The sequence below is a fragment of the Rattus norvegicus genome, chromosome 6, assembly GCF_021556685.1.
Source record: "Rattus norvegicus strain SHRSP/BbbUtx chromosome 6, alternate assembly SHRSP_T2T, whole genome shotgun sequence".
Classification (NCBI taxonomy): domain Eukaryota; kingdom Metazoa; phylum Chordata; class Mammalia; order Rodentia; family Muridae; genus Rattus; species Rattus norvegicus.
This window is the reverse complement of record NC_141539.1, coordinates 33,855,317-33,869,559: the sequence shown is the minus strand read 5'-3', so window position 1 is coordinate 33,869,559 and position 14,243 is coordinate 33,855,317. Positions and strand designations below refer to the sequence as shown.

Here is a 14,243-nt window from a genome sequence, read left to right as displayed (position 1 = left end):
GCCCCAGTGAGACAAATGTAAACACTGTTTTTAAATAAGCTTAAAAACCATACATCTCAGGGCTGGGGATTTAGCTCAGTGGTAGAGCGCTTACCTAGGAAGCGCAAGGCCCTGGGTTCGGTCCCCAGCTCCGAAGGAAAAAAAAAAAAAGAACCAAAAAAAAAAAAAAAAAGTGACCCATTTAAAAAAAAAAAAACCATACATCTCCTCACACAGAGATTTAAAATGAAAGCCTATTATCAAGAGAACAACCATTAATAAGTTTGACCATATTTTTCCAGATATTTTCTTGTTTATATAGTAGGAAACTAGTTTTACCAAAAAATAAATTTTTTTAAATTTTTCTTTAGATAAAAACAAAAAAACAAGGGGTTGGGGATTTAGCTCAGTGGTAGAGCGCTTGCCTAGCAAGCGCAAGGCCCTGGGTTCGGTCCCCAGCTCCAAAAAAAAAAAGAAAAAAAAAAAAGAAAAAACAAGCAAGCAGGCAAGCTGGGCGTAGTGGCCCACAACTAATATCCTAACTAGAATTTAAAGACAGTCTGGAATACAGAGTGAGTTCAAGACTAGCTTGTGTGTGTAACTTGACCATGTCTCAAACCCTTGCGGGGGGGGGGGGGGGGCGAGGGGGACTTAAAGGATCACACTTCACTGCTTTGCACCCTGTTTTTTCATGCTACCAACTTTTTACCACCACAATGAACACTTTTTTCACTTTTATTTTTAATTATGTGTATGTGTCTGTACCTATATGTGCACATGATGTAGATGCCCTTGGAGATCAGAGGCATCGATCCCCCTAAAGCCAGAGTGAGAAGTGATTGTGAGCTGCCTGACATGGGTGCTAGAAGCAAAACAAACACCTCTGGAAGAGTGGTGTGCACTTAAATGCTGAACTTACCTCTCCAGCCCCAACAATAAGCATTCTTAATATACGCATTAAATAAAAATGTGTACACTTATGTGTTTTTCCAAAGATACACAGTACACATGGCAAGTGGTTTAGAGTGTATGGACATTGCAATTTTAATACGTATCACCAATACCTTCGTTGGACTTCATCTATAGCTTCTCACTGTAGCCTAATGGTGTAATTCCAGTAAGATGGGGCTTAAATACAAACCCCTAAGCTGGTTTAACGCAGAAAGACATTTGGAATCTCAAACTCGTGTCTCTTAACTAAACTTTCTCACCTAACAAATGTAATGACAAGAGCATGCCGCATCGGGCTGAGGAGAAAACTCAGTGGGTGAAATGCTTGCTGCACAAGCATGAGGGCCGGAGTTTAAACATCCAGCACCCACGCACTCACCAGGCATGGCAGTGTAGCCTGTAACTCCCCCCAGTGCTGGGGCAGGGCTGGAGAGAAGGAAATGCATCCCAGGTATCTGAAACCACAGTCTCCAGGTTCAATGGGAGAGCCTGTCTCAAAACTAAGGTGGACACAGAAGATACTATTGTGTGCTCCTAATCTAAAACATGAAAATGTATTAAGCAGACAATGGGATAACCTGAAGACCTTTGTCACAGTTTATTTTACTGTGGTTGTGATAAAATACTGACAAAGGCACCTTAAGAAAAAGTTTGCTTTGGTTTATGATATTCCTCCTGAGAGCTAAGATTATAGGTCTGCTCCCCTGTGCCCTAAACTGTACATCTTTCATATGTTCATCTTGTATTAGCTTATAGAAAAAGGTTTAAATATCTTTTCATTTTACTATTCTTTTCTTAAAAGAAACATCAGAAACTGGTGTTAATATTTTAATTCATCTCAACAATGATAACTTCAGTAGATAATCAGTATAAAATGTGTAAGACCTTTTATATTTTTGATCTTCTTCACATTCCAGTACACATCATTCTTTAATTATATTAGTCCAAGGGTAGTGGGAACACAGCCAACTCAGGCAATGCCAATGATGCAGTGTCTATCCACATGTGGGCATGCATGGTAGGAATTTTTCAGTGCTGGCAAACATTGTACATATGAGATTCTTTTAAGAAATTAGTCTTCAGTAAAACCTAAATAATTTTAGTTTATGAACTCTGAGTTTCAATAATCCTTGGTAAACTAGATCCTTAATAAGTAGTAATACACAAATATCAAAGATACTTGGGAGGGGGTGGAAGAAGAGTAGCCCTGAGAACGATCAAGATGAATTGCATATTTGGTTGATTATCCATCAGGAAAAGGCTCATGACTTGGTATCTTGGACCATAATGGAGACCAATATATAACCCAATAATTTTCACTATGATTCTGTGGCTCACCAGCAGTACAAAATATACTCTGCTAAAGTAGAACCTTCCTTCATACAACACTTGTGGGAGTTCATTTCCATTGCTTTAGAAAACAATGTGGAAGCTCCTTAAAAGGTTAAACATAGGCTGTCATACAAATCAGCCTTCAACTCTGAGGATGAGCTTAAAAGAAATGAAACAAACACAAAAACTTATACATAACTTCTTATAGTACCTCTATTCACAGTAGCCAAGAAGGTACAAACACCCTAAATGTCAATCAAAAAATGGATAAGCAAATGTAGTCTACACATGTAATAAAAGACTATTTGGGCATTAAAGGGAACAAAATGAGATCCTTTCCTTTATTTCTGTCCCAGCAAGTTACATAAGTTGTCAGCTTGACAGAGTCTAGATCATCTGAGACACCAGCCACTGAGCATGGCTATGGAGGATTATCTTGCTAATTAAGGCTTATGGAAAATATAAGGGAACTCAATAACCACAGGTGGAGGAGAAAACCCGGGCCAGGGTTTTAAATAATTTAATACTACATGCGGTAGCAAAAACTCACTTCTGGAAACAGGGAAGGCACACAGGCAATAGAAAAGCAGAAGAGGGAACTAAGTGGGGGAAGAAAGGGAATCAGCTAGAGGGAGGGAGGAGGGTATAGAAGAGGACAGTGGGAGGAAACAAAGACAAGCTATACAATGACGTGCATGAAGATCTCATGATGAAACACATTACTTTGTACTTAACTAAAATTAATTTTGGGACTATGATGAAGGTGCCAAACCCTATGCTACACGTCTTTACATGTTACCATGGTTACCATGTTATCACCATTTCAGGCTCACATACACTCACCAACCTTGAAACTAACCTAAGATAAATAAACTTTTAGGGCTTGTTTTGATTTTTTTAATTACATTTTAAAGGAGAGTTCCCTAAACAGTTTCATAAGTCGCTTATAAATGTTAAAAACAAAAATTTAAATTAAATTATAATTATTTCATAAAAGAGGATATGCAATTGCTCCAGTCTGCTCCCTCATTCTAAGCAGTTCAGAGCAGCAGACCCTCACTAAACTCATCCAAGGATAACACTGACTATGACTGTGATATTAACTATATGTTACCTCTTTGTCTTTATAGCCCTAAGCATAAATAATATATAAAATATCTACCTTTTAGCCAGGGAGGCAGAGGCAAATGGATCTCTGTGAGTTCAAGACCAGCCTGGTATACAGAGTTCGAGGATAGCCAAGGTTACACACAGAGAAACAATGTCTTGGGGTGGGGATGGGATACAAGTTTTTCTATTTAGCCTTGACTGTCTGCCTATCCAGGAATTTGCTGTGTAGATCAGGCTGGCCATGAACCTATAAAGATCTGCCTGCCTCTGCTTCCTGAGTATGGGATTAAAGGTATGTACCACCATTCCCAGCAAATCTCTACTTTTTAAAGAAAAGAAAATGCAGGCTTAATGAGACTGTTACAAAGCTAACAGCCTAAATCTTAAACAACAAAATCTGTGTTCTCATTTTCAACTGCTGAGCAGACATACAAGCACATACATACAGGCATGCACACATGCCCATGGAGTGAACTCTAAAAATGAGTGCCACTGGGAGATGGACTTGGAATATATTTTTATCTTACTAAGTTTCAGCAATTGGTTAATTTCATAAAGAAAAGAATATTGGTCAGGTGCTATGTGTGGTGCAAGCCTGTAATCCAAGCATTTAAGAGGCAGGAGCAGGAGGATCCTGGAAAAATCAAGGTTAGCCTGGTCTATACCGCAAGGCCTGTCTCAAAAAACCAAAAATGAAAATCAAAAAAAAAAAAAAAATTAAGTTACCTACTAAGAAGCAAAGTCAAATTTAAGAAGTTTAAAAACTTGGAAAAGTATTTCTATCAAATGATATAAGCTACATTGTTACTACAGATAATAGTACTTACCCTCTTTCAAGGCCAGCCATTGGTATAGCTCAAATTTAAACTAGTAAGTTAAGAGTAGAATGATGTCTCTTACCCCAGATAGCAAAACAGAAATCAGAAGCTTCATCAAGGCTGGTGAAAAAGAGGTGAGGTCTATGCAAAAGCCCTGACCTAGGACACTGACTGGAGCACAGGGATTTTCTCTGGGGCTTTTGACAAAGGCTGCTAGTTCACCAGACTCCCTTCAGAGTCTTAGCAAGGTAACGTCAGGACTCTCCAGGTTCTTCACTGTGTTAATAAAAGGTCTAAGTCAGAAGACCTGCTCTGTAAGACTCAATATGGAAAGCATACGGGGTCAGTTGCCTGGAGCAGTGTGTGCCTGTGATCCCAGCTACTAGGAAGGTGTCAAGAGGGGTGGGACTTGGGGAACTCACTTGTACCCAGGAGTTTGAAAACCTGAGCAACACAATAAGACCCTTTCTAAAAGCAAACAGAATAAAATAAAAATGAACAACAAAAATTACCACAAAAAAGACGAGAAAAACCTACAACCACACCCACAAACACATATTGGGGCAAACAGGGCCTTACTTGTTAAGCTCTCCCAAAAACAAGGTTTGTAATACCCAAGATCATTCTCAACAACTCACTGCACACATAATGGGAAATCACCACTTGCGTTTTCGCTCAGGTTTAGTCTCAGGTGTTCTGCTGTTTTCTCCACTAGCTTTCAGACAAGTTTCAATGTTACTTTCTCAGTCCAGGTTTCTATTTCCTATACTTGTAAGTTAATGTTTACAGCATTCCCTAGGAGGGAGTGCTGTTATTAGCTCTTTTGACATTGTCTTTTTTTTTTTTTTTTTTTTTTTGAGGCAGGATCTCATGTGTAGCCTGCTAGCCTTGAACTTGCAGAGATCCACCTGCTTCCCAAGTGCTGGTCTCCTTTTGTGTTTGACTGGGCGTGGGGAGGCATATAAGTGTGTGTACATGTACGCACAGTACTTAGCTTTTATGCGGGTGCTGGGGATTCAAGCTCAGGTCCCAGGCTTATGCAGCCAGCCTGTTATCAACCAGGCCATCTCCCGGCCTTTCACCTCTTGACACCACCAGAGTCACCATCAGCACCTCTAGTTCAAGTCAGTGTTTTTGCCCAGTCATTAAATGTATAAGAAAAGGGATTGAAACCGAAAAATGTACCAAAACTTAGAATTCCATGTAAGTGCTGTGGAGTGAAAAGCAGATGCATACCTCACTCTGCCTTGAGAAACTAGAACGTTATTAGATGAGTAATCTCGGAGGAAATGACTTCTAAATTGAGTAACGAGTACTAAACAATAGGTTTCAGACAGCAGGTCACTGGGTACAGGGTAAATTTTAGAACTGAGAACAGAAATAGACAAAGGCACAAAGGAAAAATCTAGACTTTAAAAGATGATGTCAAGGCACACACCTTTAAGCCCAGCACATGGGAGGCAGGCGGATCTCTGCAAGTTCAAGGCTAGCAGGCTACACATGAGATTCTGCCTCAAAGGAAAAAAAAAAAAGACTATGTCCAAGGAGCTAATAACAGCACTCCCTCCTAGGGAATGGTACAAAAAGTAAATGAGTTATTAAATGAAGAACATTTAGTATATACAACATATACACACACACACACACACACACACACACACACACACACACACTTGAGAAGAGCTACAGAAATATTAACTACCATTACAATTTTTCTTAAATCCATAAACAAAGCTAAAAAGCAAACTTAGAAAAATATAAAACTACATGGAAGCTATACTATTCTTAACATACAGAGAGTTCTTAGGAACAAGCGAGAGGCTGGCGGTGTGGTTCAGTGGTAGAATGGCATGAACGGAGCCTCCGGCTTGTCCCCTAACACCCATAAAGCAGTGGCAGTGCGTATGTCTGTCATCCCAGTGCTCAGGGGGTGGAGGCACGGATCAGAAGTCTCTGTTATCCTTGGCTACACAGTACATTTAAGGCTAGTCTGGGCTATATGGGACTCTGTCAAAAGAAATTAAGAAAAAAGAGAGAGGAAGGGAAGAGAGGACAGGAAAGGAAGGGGGGACAAAAGAACAAAAAACAAAAACAAAACAACAACAAAGCAAAACAAAGTGAACAAGCCAATGAGATAAGAAAGAAACAGAAATGAACATCTTCCAAGAAAAATGGAAAAAGAATGATCTGATACTAACACTTAGTAGTATCAGATCAGTAGAGGTAGAAAAAGTAGTTTTAATAAGTTAGCATATGTTTAAAAGGCAGTGCTTTCAAGGATGTCAGGAAATAAGACAGGTTTCATTCCCACATTGATGCTAATGAATTTCCCTGTGAGGTAATCTGATACTATGTTTACATGGGCATTAAGAAGTGTCCATATGCTCCTCTCCTCCTCTCTCTGTGCCTGATCCCTTTTCTTTCTTTCTTTCTCTCTCCCTCCCTTAAGCCGCCCCCCTCCCCAGGCAACTTCCCTGGCCTTGGTCCTTCGGGCCAGTGAACTGGCCCACCAGAGAGAAGCTTCCCAATAAACCTACCTTTAACATAATCTAAAATAAAAGTGTTCAAACCTTTTGATCCAATGTCTACTACTTGAAATTTATCCTGGGAAATGCTTATCATTGTGAATACAGCTACAGCTACAGGGACGAGAGCTACAACATGATATTAAAGAAAGATTATAGACTATATACCTTCCACAGAAGCGACAGAAGATAGGGATTATAAGCAGATGATCAAATCCACACCCTAGGTCTCTCTCACTTACTGACTGTGTGTTATTATACTGCTCAAGTCCCTCAACTATGATAGACAGGCTAAAGACTACATGAATTTATGTGAAGTGTCCCCAATAACTAAGTTACAACTACTGCTTTATAAAGGTTAGACATTATTACCAATATTCAGTAGTTGGAACATATTCACCAATAAAAGTGAACTGTGAAAAAGCACATGGTAAAAACAGAACCATGTTTTAATAAATATTAGTAAGCTAAGAAGAAAAATTACAGAATAGGAACTGAAGATGTAGTTCAATGGAAAAGCAATTGCCTAACATGCTCCAGGGAGCACAGCAGAAAGAGAAGACATTAAATTATAACAACAGAACAGGTGCATTATCTGTAAAGACAAGTTCTAGGAGGAGATCTACCAAAACATGAGCAGTGGATCTATCAAGAAAGGATCATGGTCTTTGTATTTCCCTACAGTGTCCCAATTTCCTATACAGAACATTTATTATTCATCATAATAAAAATAGTACACATAAAAAGTCAATAAAGTTTTAAACCAAACAATACTTTTAGGAAACAAACAGTACTTTTAGGAAAAATCAAATTAAGTACCCATTCTAAACAATTTGGCAAATCTCTGCTTTAAGCATACACTATGTCAGGGGAAGTTTTTACTAATTTCATCAATAAGAAATATCAAGAGGTCTGCTAGGTACCAACCAAATATGTAATAATAATAATAACAATAACAATAATAACAAAACCATCTTAAATATGGTATCCTAAAATATGAATAACTTATTTACATTAGGGCTACTATGTATTTACTTGTAAATGTACACTATGGATTTGGAGGGGCAGAGTTTCTTGATAATTTTAAAGATAGCAAATTTACTTCTCCCAATTATTCCACACACACACACAACCCAGACACATATTTTCTGTCTTAATTTTCTCCATAGTACTTGGCAATTTCTAAATCCAAGATGTTTTATTGTCTGTATTCTCTTTTCCTGAATTTACGTGCCACCATGGCACGACGGGGTTGTACACTTTATTCACCGGTTATATAATATATCAGACATTTCTCCCAAGAAATCATGCAATACTTATGAAATGAAATGAAAGAATGAACTCTACCCTATGAGTTACGAGTAACTTTTGTCCTTAACTTTCAAAGACAGGAGACAGAGGCTGGGAGTAAAGAAAAGCAAGCTGATACAGAATGAGGAAAAGACAAAGATGAAGAAGAGTTACAGCAGTGAGAGAAGATCTGAGAGTGCTGCGAAGGTGAGCTGCAATATCAGGTCCTCACCATGCTAAACAAACTAGAAAGCCCAGGGCCTGGGGAGTACCGTCAGAAAGATTTACGGTTACCCAAACCTAATCCGGAGGTTCTCTACCCCTTGGTCACCCACATTACTCAGTTCTCTGAACCCGTGCAACCCTGAAGGAATCAGTCAGTTGGAAGGAGAAAGTAAGTCCTAAGTCAGAATCAGTGGGAGGAAGAGAGGAAGGCAAGGAAAACTCCAATACAGGTTGTCCCCTCAGCAAGACAAAAACAATTTATATGCATTTACTAATTTATTTATATGCAGTGGAAAACCTAAAATGACAAAAATGTTCTCTTCTACCACTTGGGTTTTCAGATCTTAATAAAAATGGTTTAGAGAAGTAATACTACTTTGTATTCCCAAGTGACCCACACCATTCTTGGCAAATACGGTGTTAAGCTGACAAAATCTACAACCCAGGAGGAAGTTTTAGACATACCTATGCAGGGTTATCTCGGTTGGGTTAACTGAAGTGAGAAGACCCACCCTGAATGTGGACTGCTATTTCAGGAACTGCACACAAGGTAAACAGCCAGGAGAGCTCGGGATCCATCTCTGCTTCCTGACTGGAGATGTGCTGTGACCTGTCTCATTCTCCTGCTGTAATGGACTATACCCTCAAACCGTGTGTCAAAACCTCCCTCAAGGTGCTTCTTGTCAAATATTTTGTCACAGCACAGGAAAAGTAACTAATGGAAAACTGTCACTAATCTTTGAAGTAATCACTTATAATCCCTAAGGATTATGTCATGAATACCAAAAGGCAATGCCACCAAATGTTACATAAATTATGAGATTCATTAACCTGTCCTACCTGGTTCTTATATTAAAGCAGCCATTTGACAAATGCACGAACATATTAGATGGGAGACTGAGAAAGGGGAACAGAGAACAGCAGAAAGAAAATGGCACAGGCTGCTCCTGTCCTAACGACCAATACAAAGCCTGTCGATTTGGATCTCTCACTAGTCTCTGTTCTTTCTCAACACCAGCCTCTTCCAAGTTAACTCCACTTCACGTGGCAAAGAATTTAACCATCTGAATCTGAAGACCCTGAACTGATGATCCACAGTATCAGAAACGAAGGAAACTAAGGAGGAAGACTCTTAGTTTGAACTGAAGGTCAGACCTTGTAATCCATTTTTAGCCTTTCATACGGCTCATTTTGATGCTGATTAAAAACTGAGCAGCAAATGAAAAAGCTATTTTCTACAGTCATTAGAATAAATTACAAACCAGAGAGAGAGAGAGAGAGAGAGAGAGAGAGAGAGAGAGAGAGAGAGAAGGGGGGGAGAGGGAGGGGGACAGACTAGTTAGCTTGAGATTTCTCGTTGAAGCAAGCTGGCTGGAATGAAAACAGGTAACATTTATTGGGCACTTATGCTAAGCACAGTCACTAAGCACTTTATATTATATACAACACTATGAAGTGGGTACAATTATTATCCCCCTTTTACACATGAAGAAGAAACAGAAATTAGGGAATTACAGAAACTTGCTTGATACAGCTATTTGGAGCTGGATCTGAGGTAGGAGCTTTTAACTAGAGAGCCTATACTTTTATCCAACGAAGTTGTAAATACGTATGCAATTTTTATTAGACTGACCTTCCCTCAAATGAACATGAATCAACAACGAAAAGGGTCCATAAAACATAAAACAGGTGGCTAAATATAACAAATTAAATTCTGATAGTAGACCCCTGACTGTCTGCCACAAGCCTGTTGTATATCTGTACAGCAAATAGCAAAGTTATTTAGTGTCTTGATTATTGGCTGTGAAGTCGTTTCTGAAAACACTGCAAATAAAGTACATTGCACTCTTAGAGTTCTGAAAATACATCATTTCTCGGTCTATTCACGGTCCTATTTCTGCTCAGTTTCCTCCCTTCCTCCCCCATTTCCTCTGTGCCTCATATCCTTTAAGCCCCGTTCAGTTCCTCTTTCTCAAGAATACCTACATGCACACTTTACCCCAGAGGATTTGTTCATGTGCAACCATTATACAGACTTAACAAAAAAGAGTCAAGTATAAATACAATTCAGATGTATGCTCAGCTTCAGGTCTATGCAACGGCAGAAAGAGCTTAGGCTGAACTGAAACAAGACACAATTAGTTAAATGCTAACATTTTACTTCTTTATCTGATGGGAGGACATGACTTACAAGGCCTCCATGTGCTTTAAAGAAGTATACAAAACACTGGGCATAGACTCTAATATTAGTAAGTGCTCTATAAATACCACCATAGAAGATATGCTGTAATACTAAAGGAAGTTTAGTGGATGAGGCACAATACATATTTTTTATCAGAAAAATGGAACTCTGTGAAACTCCATATTGAAGTAGAATCAAAACTAAATTATCTTGTGACTGAATGCCTCTGGTGGCAGACAGCTTGCTGAGAATATGTAAAATGGTCAGTTTACTCCTTAATATACACATACACACACATACATACATACATACACACACACACTCATGCACACGCACATACACACGCACATACACACCCTCTAAAAATTCTAAGATTATATAAGAAAATGTCCACCTTGTAATAAGAGATACAATAACTATAGGATAAAATGACAACCAAGATAAAGAAAATCTTGAAAACTTCTCTAAGTTTGGGCAAAGGGTGTGTGCTACTCTATTTTTGTAAAAACCCATTTTTAAAGTACAAATCCAATCCCCTGAATATACATAACATATCTCTTCACACTCAGGAGAAATCTGGATTTGAGCCTTCAGATGTGTTGAATAAGGGCTTTTTTTTTTTACTCAGTAATTCAACACCGGACCAGTTTTCACTATTTCACCTTTCATCATAGAGATGAATAAAGAGAACGCGTTAAATAGTTATCAACATTACATCGAACAGCAGCAATACACGTTTTTTCTTCATTCTTTAAAAAAAAAAAACCTTCCATTTTGCTTGCTTAATTATAAGGCAGTCATAGGAATAATCACCAACCTAGAGGCAAACACATAACTTTGAATTTTGCAGGCCTCCCATCAATTCATATAAAGGTTGTAGACGATGTTTCTAGATTGCTTTTAGGTTTTAGCACTGACAGACAATATAGCAAACCTTAAAGGGAAGTTAGCAATTTCTCAGAGGCTTAAGTAGCTAGCGTGGCCTCCAGTCTGTACTACCTAAATTAAGCTAACAACACAAAATTCCAAGTGACACCTTGCCTCCGTGAACCAGACCAAAAAAAAAAAAAAAAAAAGCATGTAGTAAAGGAGTAATTTCTGGGTTAACTTGAAGTCCTATTATAAAGTGATAAAGTGGCTGGCTCTATTCAAAATGTTTCTATTCACTATGAATCCAAGTTTCAAATGAGCGTATTTGTCATGGGCAATCACTGAATAATACAGCACGTGATCAATACATGCAAACAGTGTCTTTCTGCAGAATGAAACTTGCAGCCTCAGTTTACCCATTCACTATGCACTTGCAGGCGCCTCTTCTCCCTTAAAAAAGCAATGAACTTTACTCTAGCTACAGAGATTCTTTCTCGCCGTGCTGCTTCCTATATACCCTGGAAGTGCATAATGCAGAAGTCGGCGCTTAACATTTCTCAACTTTAGCTGTAATAACGCGAGCAGTGGACGCCAAGCATCCGCCCACTGTCCTCTCGTGACTCTACTTTGACGCACCGGGATGCGGTTCACCTGACACTCTGCAGCAACCCTGGCCAAGAAGGGTAAAAAGGAAAAGAAAAATCAACTGAGCCAGAATAAAATGGGTCCCCAAGGCAACGCGCACCCAGCCCAGATGCCCCTAAGGAAAGCCGGGGACCCGGTCGACACCAGCGATAGGGGGAGGCTGTCACCTGCCAAGCGAGGCCGCAGCGAGGGGCCCCGGCTTCCCGGCCTCTGAGAGGAGCGGCCCCCCGGCCCCGCGGCGGAGGCAGGAACCTGGGGCCGGAGGTTTCCGCCCCGCGCGGCCGTGCTCGGCCAGGGCCTAGGGCGGGGGCCGCACGCGCTTCCGAAGACCGTACCCAGCGGTGTGCGGCGCGCAGCCCCCTCCGCCCGGCCCAAGGAACCCCGGGGGCGGCGGCGGCCGCACCTGCCCCGCGCCCCGCAGCCGCGCTGACGGGCGGCTTCACCCACCTGGCGCCTCGCGCACGTCACGGCGCGACCCCGCGCGCTCCTCAGCCCCGGCGCGCTGGCGCGGCCAGGCTCCTGGAAGACCCTGCTGGGCCGTGGCCGCCTCCGCCGGGTCAGTCGTCAGGCGGGCCGCAGCGAACCTGTTGCGCAGCCTGTCACGGCCGCTGGGCTCTCCGCCGGCGCCGCCTCAGCCCCACAACAACATGGCGGCCGCTGCCTCCGCAGGAAGCCGGGGGGCGGGGAGGCGAGCGACGGGCGGGCAGTGACGGCCCGCCCGCCTAGCCGCGGGGCACCGACTCCTCACCGTGGGGAGCGTGACACTCCGTGGTGCCCCTCCTCACCCCCGGAACCGTGGAGGGCGTGGGCCAAAGTGCTTCTCCTCCCGCGAGGTTCCGAAGCTCCGCAGCTGACAGCCCTTCCAGGAGCTGCCAAGACCCACCTGGCTCCTCCTCTTTGAGGTGACTTGCGGAGACTGGGTGGGACATTTCCTGCCACACTGGACCCTAAGGTTTTGGAAAAGGCCAAGAGATATCCAGGACATCTCTGTTGGATCACACATGGAGCTTGCTCTCTCTCATGCTGGGACGTTCTTACTCACTGACGGTCTCTTCGTTAATATATGAGCAAGCATTTCCTGAGAATGGGGAATGAATGGTTAGAGGTGCAGAGGAGTTGCCTCCACCTTTGCTGCAGACCCTTTTCAAGGACTCCCCTTAAAGGATTTACCACACCCAAGAGTCAGCTATCCATTACACCATCACACTCGCGCGTGGGCACTCACCCACACATACAGCCTCAGAAAGAACATCCCCTGTTCACACAGAAGAGCGAGCCCATCACAGGAAGATGCCCCAGTCTTTTCTACTTGCAGAAGCTAGACATTCTTATCCATCTAATAGAAGAAACTCATACTCGGAACTTCTATTTTGTGGTCTCCTCACTCGAGTCACCACTTTATCTAGAGCTAGCTGTTTGACAGAGACAACAACACCCCATCGACAAAAAAGGCTTTCTTTAGATTGGGGTGAGGAAATGAGGGTTCCTAACGAGCAAGATGGGAGTCTAAAGATTCAAGATTTTCGTGGAAAGGGCTGTACTGAGATGCAAAAACTCATTACCTAAACTGGTGCCTGTTGTAATCCCTACACTCAAGAGAAAGAGTCACATCAGTCTGACTGATGAGAAGGACTGTGAATTTGAGGTCAATCTAGGCTATATAAATTGTTTCAAATATCCCATAAATAAGTGGATGTTTTTCAGACATTAGTATCCCTATGGTTTCTGTTGAAATGTGAGAGATCTGTGCAGATCAGATGACCCCGGGCTTCATTTCTTACCTGTTGGGGCAGATGAAGATAGCAATTCTGACTTGAAAGGGATGGCTGAAATGCTCAGGCCCAAATGGACAACCGACTCTTAGGAATTTAGCAAACATTGATGGTGATAAACAGGCTTTTCTTGCTCTCCGTGTTTCTTAACTCTTCGATTAGGACTTGACCAAGACCTGACAGACAGGTCCTGAGCTTTGGTGACACAGAGACACCTGGCTCCTTGGTATCAGTCGAGGAGGTCCCTGACTTCCTGGAGACCAGTTAATACTTCTCTGCCTACCAACAAGCTACTCAAGTTAAGAGAAGCAACTCTTGGGGTTGGGCATTTAGCTCAGTGGTAGAGCGCTTGCCTAGCAACCGCAAGGCCCTGGGTTCGGTCCCCAGCTCCGAAAAAAAGAGAGAGAGAGAGAGAGAGAGAGAGAGAGAGAGAGAGAGAGAGAGAGAGAGAGAAGCAACTCTTAAGCACCTGTCAGCATTTCATCCCAGTGGTCCCTTCCCATGCCCATCTCCAAGGGTCTGAGCATGATGAGAATCCTTCTCA

The 14,243-nt window shown here is 41.8% G+C and overlaps 1 protein-coding gene and 1 pseudogene across 19 annotated transcripts in view; one reads left to right on the top strand and one right to left on the bottom strand.

Moving 5' to 3' along the window:
- The window catches only part of Itsn2 (intersectin 2), a 251,290-nt gene that overhangs the window by 97,775 nt on the left and 139,272 nt on the right, over positions 1 to 14,243 (bottom strand). For 14 of the 18 annotated variants that reach the window (XM_087553095.1, XM_087553097.1, NM_001427104.1 and 11 more), the window contains exon 1: positions 12,375 to 12,586. The gene's annotated coding sequence lies outside the window, so the exon portion shown is untranslated. Of the gene's footprint in view, positions 1 to 12,374; positions 12,587 to 12,810; positions 13,099 to 14,243 lie in introns of those variants that run through there. The other 4 variants (XM_087553103.1, XM_087553110.1, XM_087553096.1 and 1 more) reach the window with 3 other exon arrangements.
- On the top strand, positions 8,165 to 13,628 carry LOC148005128 (uncharacterized; annotated as a pseudogene). Its single transcript, XR_015623536.1, has 2 exons — positions 8,165 to 8,212; positions 12,053 to 13,628. The product of XR_015623536.1 is annotated as an uncharacterized LOC148005128 (transcript).